General features: G+C 35.5%; 1 long non-coding RNA gene across 1 annotated transcript in view; it reads left to right on the forward strand.

The window, feature by feature from the left end:
• The window catches only part of LOC111087148, a 21,762-nt gene extending 13,373 nt beyond the window's left edge, over window positions 1-8,389 (forward strand). Inside the window, exons 3-4 of the long non-coding RNA XR_002611865.1 lie at window positions 6,193-6,381; window positions 8,225-8,389. This is a non-coding gene — a long non-coding RNA (uncharacterized LOC111087148). The remainder of the gene's footprint in view (window positions 1-6,192; window positions 6,382-8,224) is intronic.
• The last annotated feature ends 404 nt before the right edge of the window (window positions 8,390-8,793 follow it).

An 8,793-nucleotide genomic window follows, 5' to 3' on the forward strand; every position in this document is an offset into this window, starting at 1 on the left:
ATATATAAGACGGTCACAACGTGACGGGAACAGTGTAATGAGTAATTGAATGTATGCGGACAAAATATTGTTGGCCACGTGAGATATAACGTTTGTTATAGCGCGACTGTTGAAATTAAGTGTATCGTAAAGTTATATTCGGAAAGAATAAACTAGTTTTATTAAAAAAGAACTTGAGTCGCTAAAGTTTCGTCGGAACGAAGTTACGGAAAATCAACTAACGACTGGAGGTGTAACATAGCGAATCTTTAGTTGCTAATGGGGTTCTCAACTTCTGCAAAACTGATATAAGGAAATGCATTGGTAACTTAACTGTTATAGCAGCAAATGTGCAAGAACATTATAAAGACTTCACTGCGTGGCTATCAATAGAGTACCCGGCCAAGATACATGTCTGGTGCTATGGCCACATTACATACATATATCAGTTAAATGCAATGTTTTTATTCACACATTTGCTATTTTTAAGAAAGTCGGAGCCTACCACACTATCAACTAATAAGATAAATTTGGATAAATGAACTCGGATAAATAAATTGAAATAAATAAATAAACTTATTGGACATTTTATTCCAAAGATGTCCGTGTATGTCTCCTGTAGTCTATTTTACAGCAAGCATTAAAAAACAAAAGTTCCACTTCAAGAAATTAGTTTGGTTTTAGTTCAATCTTTGTAATTGCTCTTTGTCAAAATTCACGTTTTTGTGCAGATAAAACAAAAACAAATCCTATTTTTATAAGCAGTTTACTAAAGCATGTTTATAATAAATTAAAGCGTATGCAGCAACAAAACACAAGAGGGTAATACTTTGCACGTTGTAGAAGTGACACTGATACTTATACAAAAACATTTGATCACTGTAGTTCATACTGCTAGAAACCCGCGGTGGGCATAGTGCGGATAGCCATTTGTATAGCTTTGTGCTTAACAACAACTTTATTTCCGTAATTTCTGCATTCTTCCATGGTAGCCACAGCCGCAACGTGAGCCGGATATGTATACCATGGTAGTGGCGATTTTTAGTCGTAATACGTCACTGCTAAGTTATGCCTATAAACATTAATAATGGCTGGAGACGATAAACATTATTGTCATCTCTGATGGTAAGCACAAAATAACCCGTGTCTAGAAGGTGTAACGATTATTGAATAAACCTTGTGTGACTATTTCCGTTTCGTTTTTCTTGAATTATAATATCGACTAAACAACAAATAAATACACGACTGATCGTGTTAAACAATCAACAGTTGTTGCATACCCAATTAGTGTATACTGAGCATGCGTGTTAAAGTCTGTCGATCGAATAGTTAGTCTCATTGTGGAAAATGTGTGTTACAGGTTGTGTTTGAATTCTTTCTAGACAAATAGTATGTGTGAAACTAGGTAAGTTGTGGTTTTATTTGTTTTACTACTTTGATGATCAGTAAAATGAGTAGGTTTTAATTTATTTTCTTATTTTTTCAGATGTGGTTAGTTAATTACCAGACATATTTTTATTAATTATGTCTTCCTTTAGTTTTTCAGCGAAGTGAATGTATTGTCAAGTATAATTTTTACATCATTAAACTTGTTGGTAACCAGTCGTCAATGCCCAGTGCATTTTTTTCTGGTGTGATTTTTATTAAGCGCATAGCTACACAATGGACTGTCTGTGCTCTGCCCACCACGGATATCGAAACCCGATTTTTAGCGTCGTGGACTTAGTGTTGAGCCGCTGGGGGAAATTTGCCTCTGGACAATATCTTAGTAATTATTAAGAAAGCCTAAATCCATTTGGGGATTATAATATGATAAGGCTTATAGTCGAAGGCTGGTATCTGTTCCAAGTATGTGGATTAAAATGAAACCCATTGTGTTATTGATACTGGAAAGCGATGAGGTCAAAGTTATGAAATAAATAAATTTCTTGCACTCAAAGCGTCTGGAACAACTACCATGTTGAGTTGGTGAATGTTTCTGTTTGTGTGCTTATACATATGTGTATTCAGTAAAACCGTAAATAAAACAGATATATACCCCTGGGATAATAGGCTAATAACTTAGTCTAATTATAAGTTTATTTCTAATTTAGAAAAAGTATACACAGAACACGCGTCACTAAAATCATCATGAAAAATACAAGTTTTATACGTTCTGTTAGCATTTAAAGTTGGTCCTAAAATTATTATTTATTTTTGTGTGGAAGTATTTCTAATGCCACCAGTGGCACAGCGGCATGTCTTCGGACTTATAGCGTTGACAACCGGGTTTCGTTACGCGTGGTGGGTACAGCACAGATAGTCCATTGTGTAGCTTTGTGTTTAACTTCAAACAAACAATTTATTTCTAAATTTACCCTTATTTGACAGTATATTCTTAAAAATTATGTATCCTATATGCATTTCTATAAACTTTTTCTAATGTCGGGAGGAATTTTTACTTATTTAGGTATTATACTGAAAAATTTAAAACAATCGCGCGTTTTAACTCCTCATAAATGTCCACTTAATTATTATCACCAGTATAAATTGTATAGGAATAAAATATAAGATTTTAAACACTGTTTATAAACTTTTATTTTTGTCAGGGTGTGAACGTCATTTTAAAGCTGGCGAAACATGATTACTTAACTTATTTGTCGTTATATTAGGCCTGTTATATTTTTTAACACTGCATTATACAACTAGTCTCTTAGTGATTTTCAAAAATTGGTATAGTGTATAATAATATTATTCCAACCATACTACGTTCGACGCATCCATTGGTTAAATAAGTAAACCAAAGTAGCAAAAAGCAATCCTAAGACTTCAATAAGTTGTGGAATTTCGACGGGGTATTTTGAGCAAAGCTACTCGAAGGCTATCTGCGTTAGCCGTCCTTAATTTGAAATGATAACCCAGAGGAAAGGCAGCTATTCAACAGTACCTACCGCCAACTTGTTGACTGCTCTAATAGAATAGTGGGATTTGACTGTCACTGTTATAACTCTTGTTTTTGGCGATAAAGGGGCGCGAACCATGGAATCTCGGATACACAGTCCGGCACGCTAACCACTAGGTTGTGCTCGGCCGCTTCAATAAGTAAAAAAAAACAAAAAAAACAGTGGCACAGCGGTATGTCTGCGGACTTGCAACGCTAGAAACCGGAAGAGCACAGATAACCTATTGTTTAGCTTTGTGATTAACTTCAAACAAGAACAGTAAGCAAAAAATTTAACTAAAAAAAAAATAAAAATCCTAAAACTTAAATAAGTAAACCATAAAAAGGAAACCTAAAATTTCAGCAAATAAACAGTTATACGAAATCCTAAAAGTTCAAGAACAAAACGAAAAGCATTTCTAAGCTTTATTAAACGAAAAACAAAACGTAAAACTTTAATGTGCATATAACAATAAGGAAACAATGATAATGAAGTCTAAAATTTTTATGAGCTAATAATGAAAAACTTTCACTTGCTATTATAATCATGTTTCGCCAGCCTGATAAAGTCATTTACACCATAACAACTGTTGTTGTAACAAATGACTTATATAAATAGTGTTCCGACCACTATTGTGTCTGTTGTGTTCCAGCCGACTTGTTGAGCTCTGGATTGAGCGAAACGCGCCGTCGATTTTAAAATTCCTCATCATTGTTTAAAATTCACTGTTTCCCGATCTTTTTTTGCCGTAGCGCCCCTTTCATCAAACAATGAGCGCTCACGTTCCCTTCTAATAAATTTGGCGCCAAAAGAGATATGCTCAATGATGTTTGTTTTTGTTTGCTTTTTTGAATTTCGCGCAAAGCTACACGAGGTCTATCTGCGCTAGCCGTCCCTAATTTAGCAGTATAAGACTAGAGGGAAGGTAGCTAGTCATCAACACCCACCGCCAACTCTTGGGCTATTCTTTTACCAACGAATAGTGGGATTGACCGTCACATTATAACACCCCACGGCTGAAAGGGCGAGCATGTTTGGTGGGACTGGGTATGGCTATCGTTTCGCCAATTCATACATCATGTACTTTTTGTAACTTGATAATTGTTCAAACTAAATGAGAGGTGTGTATAGCTAAATATATCTGTTGTAAACATTGTTTCAGCAATCAAGTATAGATACATGTATGTATCAAATTACATGACCCTAACGAAAAGCATGACGTCATAAAGGGGATGTTTGATGTTGCAAGTGAGATAGGAAGCTCCAATAGTCATACTTTACTTATGGGAGACATTATAGCTATCTGACTGGTAAGGGGTTGGCCAAAAGAATACTATCAAAACTGCTGATTTTTGAAAATTTTAAATATTTAGAAAGAATTAGCTACTGATGAAACTCAATTCATGTCTATAATTAGATCAAAGTTCAAAGCAAAACACGAATTAGGAATGAGCGAAATGATTGTCACACTCACTTTGAGGTTGCATCGTATCAAAAACCACCACGTGTTATAATGTTGACTAGCCTATTCCTACCTTGTTTCCTTACTTTTTGGTGCTCCCATTCCTACTTCCTAATTTTTATACACTTGTCTCATAGCTTTTTTGATACTAAGTCTCGAGAGTGACTGGGCTTTAGGCCTATTCTTCTCGTAGCTTTTCTTGGTGCCAATTTTAGAGAGTGACGGGGCTTTAGGCCTATCCTTCTCATAGCTTTCCTTACAGCTATCTCTCGACATTCCCTGGTATTTGCTGATATCTGTGCTGTAGTTTTTCTTCCACATAGCCAGGGTGGCAGCATTTTTTTTTTGTTTTTTCGGTTGGATTAATGACTAAGGCTTGTTTCGCATATTCATCAATACTGTTTGTAACCTTATCTCTATTCTTGCACAAATGCTCTCTTTGCTGGGTCAAATATTTTTCAAGATTTTCTCCATTTCTCTCGTTCTGTTTCCTTGAAAGGAATATTATATAAATTGCACTGTTTCAAGTACAACCTTAGATATCAATGGGTCACACTTAGTTTGAAAACAATGCAAAGGTAAATCATACAACTTATGGTTCTTGTTTTCAGTCCAGAGCGCTCTAGTGAGATCATGTCAGACTTTGGCAGTGGTAGCGTTCGTCCTTACGTCTTAGGCACCAATTACTATGATAGAATTGCTTTGTCCAACACAGAACTCTCGAGTCAGATGTATAGAACTGAAAACTTCGTTTTAAAAGGTTAGATCATAGCTAGAATCTAGACCTAAAGAATTTACATTGTCCACATTTTTTTTTTACTTAGCTGATACAGGTGCAGGCTGATTACATAGCGCTTCATTATAAGCAATCGTGCACCCGCACGTGATATGAGGGCGGATTGTTACTTCGCAACTCACAGAGCATGCTCGTAATCATATAATATAGCTACTAGTCTACTGTTAGCTCGTTTGTAATGTTGCAAAATAGTTATTGTTAATACCAAAGTTATAAGTAATACTAAGAAAAACGCCTTTAGCAAAGGTAGCGTAATTGAATCATGTGCATTTAGATCTGCATAAGGTAACGGCAAAAGAGAGCTATGATTTCCAACAACGTTAGTAAGTCAGAATGAAAAAAATGTAGTTTTGTGAAATTTTTGTTTTTACTCTACTTTCTCAAGTGCTTGTTACTCTGCAGTTGCCCCCAATGGCACAGCAGTATGTCTGCGGAGTTACAACGCTAGAATCCGGGTTTCGATCCCCGTGGTGGGCAGAGCACCATTAGCCCATTGTGTAGCTTTGTGCTTAATTACAAACAAACAAGTTACAGCTTTTATAGATAAGGAAGATTATTTTTTTAGAACAGGTAACTGTTCTATAAAATGATTTTCCTTACTGTAAAAGCTGTAACGTGTAATAAAATGATATTTAATCAGTAAGTAAACCCAAAACGAAGCTTTTAAAAGATTGTCTTGCCTGAACTTTTGGAACTACTCAACAACAGTTTAACCTCACTATGTTTGTACTACAGTGTGCAACAAAATATTGTAATAAAACTTATTAAAACTTATCACACTGTAGTACAAGTTAACAAAATATTGTAAGAACTTGTACTACAGTGTGATAAGTTTTATTACAATATTCTGGTTAACTTGTTTATTTTTTGATAGAAGTAACTTTTGTTTTGTTTGCTTGTTTCACGTGAAACCGTCATGGTAACTTACTGTATTTTGTTCTAATACTACAGGTCTTTCTTTTGGTCTAAAAACTGGAGCAGTTATATGATGTTGTTAATCATTACCAAAATTAAACAACATTCGTATATTATAGGATGATTGTTTTGACGATTGATTTGTCAATGAAACATAAAAGCTGAAGTCGATCTGCATGATGTTTCCAGCCTATTCCGATATTCTTTCCTAGGGTTTGGACCACACCTATGTAAGGAGATAAGGAAAACAGTTTGATAGTTTGAATCAGCAGCCTCATGTCAAAACTAGTTAACTGGAAACGAAGAAGGTAAGAACTAGAATAGAGAAGGAAAGGTAAAAATAAGAAATATAAAACTTGAAAAATAAAATAGTTTTGGTTTAAAGTCACTAGAAATATTTATTTCAAATACAAACACACGTGACAAAATATCTAGCCGACCTTGAAGACTTGATTGTTAATACTTTTTACAGGTTACAAGTAGTAGCCAGTTTAAAGAAATTTTGATAGTGATAGTTTAATCCTTAGATAGTTGTAGTATCTCAACACGAACACAAACATATTGTTACGACAGTGGAAGTCACGTGACCCTAGTAATACGTCATGAGATTCTAGAAAGATCATGTCCATGTGAAGCCTCGAGTGTTCTCCAGACGCCCTCTATTTCGTATATATATAAGACCGACGAGAAGTGACGGCAGATATATGAATAATTGCAGAATGAAGAGATAGAGAAAGATAATCGAGTCAAGTCGTAAGTTAAGGGCGTGAATCGTTCGTTGTGAATTATAGCGTGTGTTTAAGTTAAAGTGACTGTGGAAATTAAGTGTATAGCAAAGTTGAATTGAGAAAGAATAAACTAGTTTTATTTAAGAAAAGACTTGTATCGCTGAAGTTTCTCGGGAAGAATTTTTACAGGAAATTATCAAACGAACGAAGAATTAACAATATTTTTTTCTTTCTTTGCTTAATTTCTTCACCATGCGTGTAAAACTTGCTGCGTTAGATTTAGGATCAAGCAAGTTATCGCTGACTCATTATTTGATCTAATTTAACATTCCATTGCACCTTCTGCATGTTAAAAAATCTATATAAGTCAAATTAACAAAAGTCCATCAACGAAAAATTTTCTGTCAACTCATGAAGTGTTAAATAATTTAAAAATTGTAATTGTAAATAGATCATGAAGTGTTATAGAAGTTTCGTCCAAATGCAATTTCTGTTAGCGTTCATGTTGTGAAAATAAAATTTGCTTATCTCACCATTTACTCACAGGTGCCCATGCCTTCTCAGAGGTTCAGAGAGGTCCAGGTCACTTCTATCTTTTGAGGCACCTGGTTATAATAAAAATACAAAATAATGGCACATGAAAAAAAAAAGACAATCATTAGCCCAAAAGAAAAGTGAAACATAATTTGAATATTTAATTTGTATGTATAATTTACAGCTTTAAGCTGAGTGTGTGTGTTTTACATTTTGGTCTGATTGGGAGACACATAAAAACAAGTCGCGAAACTTAACCAATGAAAATAAGGAATAACAAGGGTTTAAACTTAAGACCTCCTTTGAGCTTGAGGCCCGGGCCAAATGGCTCACTTGGTCTCCCTGTCTCACCAAACATGCTCGCCCTTTCAGCCGTGGGGGCGTTAGAATGTGACGGTCAATCCCACTATTCGTTGGTAAAAGAGTAGCCCAAGAGTTGGCGATGGGTGGTGATAACTAGCTGCCTTCCATCTAGTCTTACACTGCTAAATTAGAGATGGCTAGCGCAGTTAGCCCTCGTGTAGCTTTGCGCGAAATTCAAAAAACAAACTATCCTGGTCCCCCCTCTAATTGGCCCTACAGGCGCCATTTGGAAGAAAGCAGGGGCATTTACCCTCTCCTGTGTTTCATACCACTTTTTTAATTTTAGGAATAGTACACACACCTGAAATGTGTAGTTTGTGCATCCGTTTTAAATGAGCAGTTTCGTGACATGTGCCTACAGTCCTGTAATATTCTTCACTTTACGGCGCTCTGTCATAGTGGCAAGTTTTCGTGCGCGAGTCCGACTCAATGAGCAGTATAAGGTGTACAATAGAGTAATATTAAAAGTTGATGTTGGTTCTGTTTTTTTTTATATGGACTTATTTCTTTTTAAATATTTTTATAGGTGACGAGGAAGAATATTTTGTACGTTTGAATGAAAACAGGAGAATACAAACTGAAAATCATCCCTAACCGAAACTTGTGCATTGAAATAAAAACAAAAATATATCCAAACAGTCCTGGTTACATTTTTCTGTAAAGCAGGGTAGGATCAAGGTTCAAAGTTGAGAGGAGGCTGATGTGAATACCAATAGATGTATTAAACATTTAGATTACCATCGAACTTCCTGTAAATTTAATAGCTTTTCTGCCTTTGATAAAAACTCTGATATGAGGCAGCAATGCTATGCAACCGTGATTTTAAATTAAAATAGCTAACATTGAAGTGTTATGGCAGCAGAAGTCACGTGACGCTGGTGAAACGTGATGAATTTCTCGAATGATCATGAATAATCGGGGAGGACCGAGTGTATTCGAAACGCCCCCTTCATTAGTATATAAGCCTGGTAGAGAAAGCCTGCGGGAATGAATGAAGAGAGTTCCCGGTAATTTACGATTCTGTTTCGAGCTAGTGTGTGTGTTTTCCACTCATAGAGAGCAAAGTTATCGAGATTGTGAATCGCTGTGATTTAT

Source organism: Limulus polyphemus, unplaced genomic scaffold, assembly GCF_000517525.1.
Source record: "Limulus polyphemus unplaced genomic scaffold, Limulus_polyphemus-2.1.2 Scaffold1794, whole genome shotgun sequence".
Taxonomy (NCBI): Eukaryota; Metazoa; Arthropoda; class Merostomata; order Xiphosura; family Limulidae; genus Limulus; species Limulus polyphemus.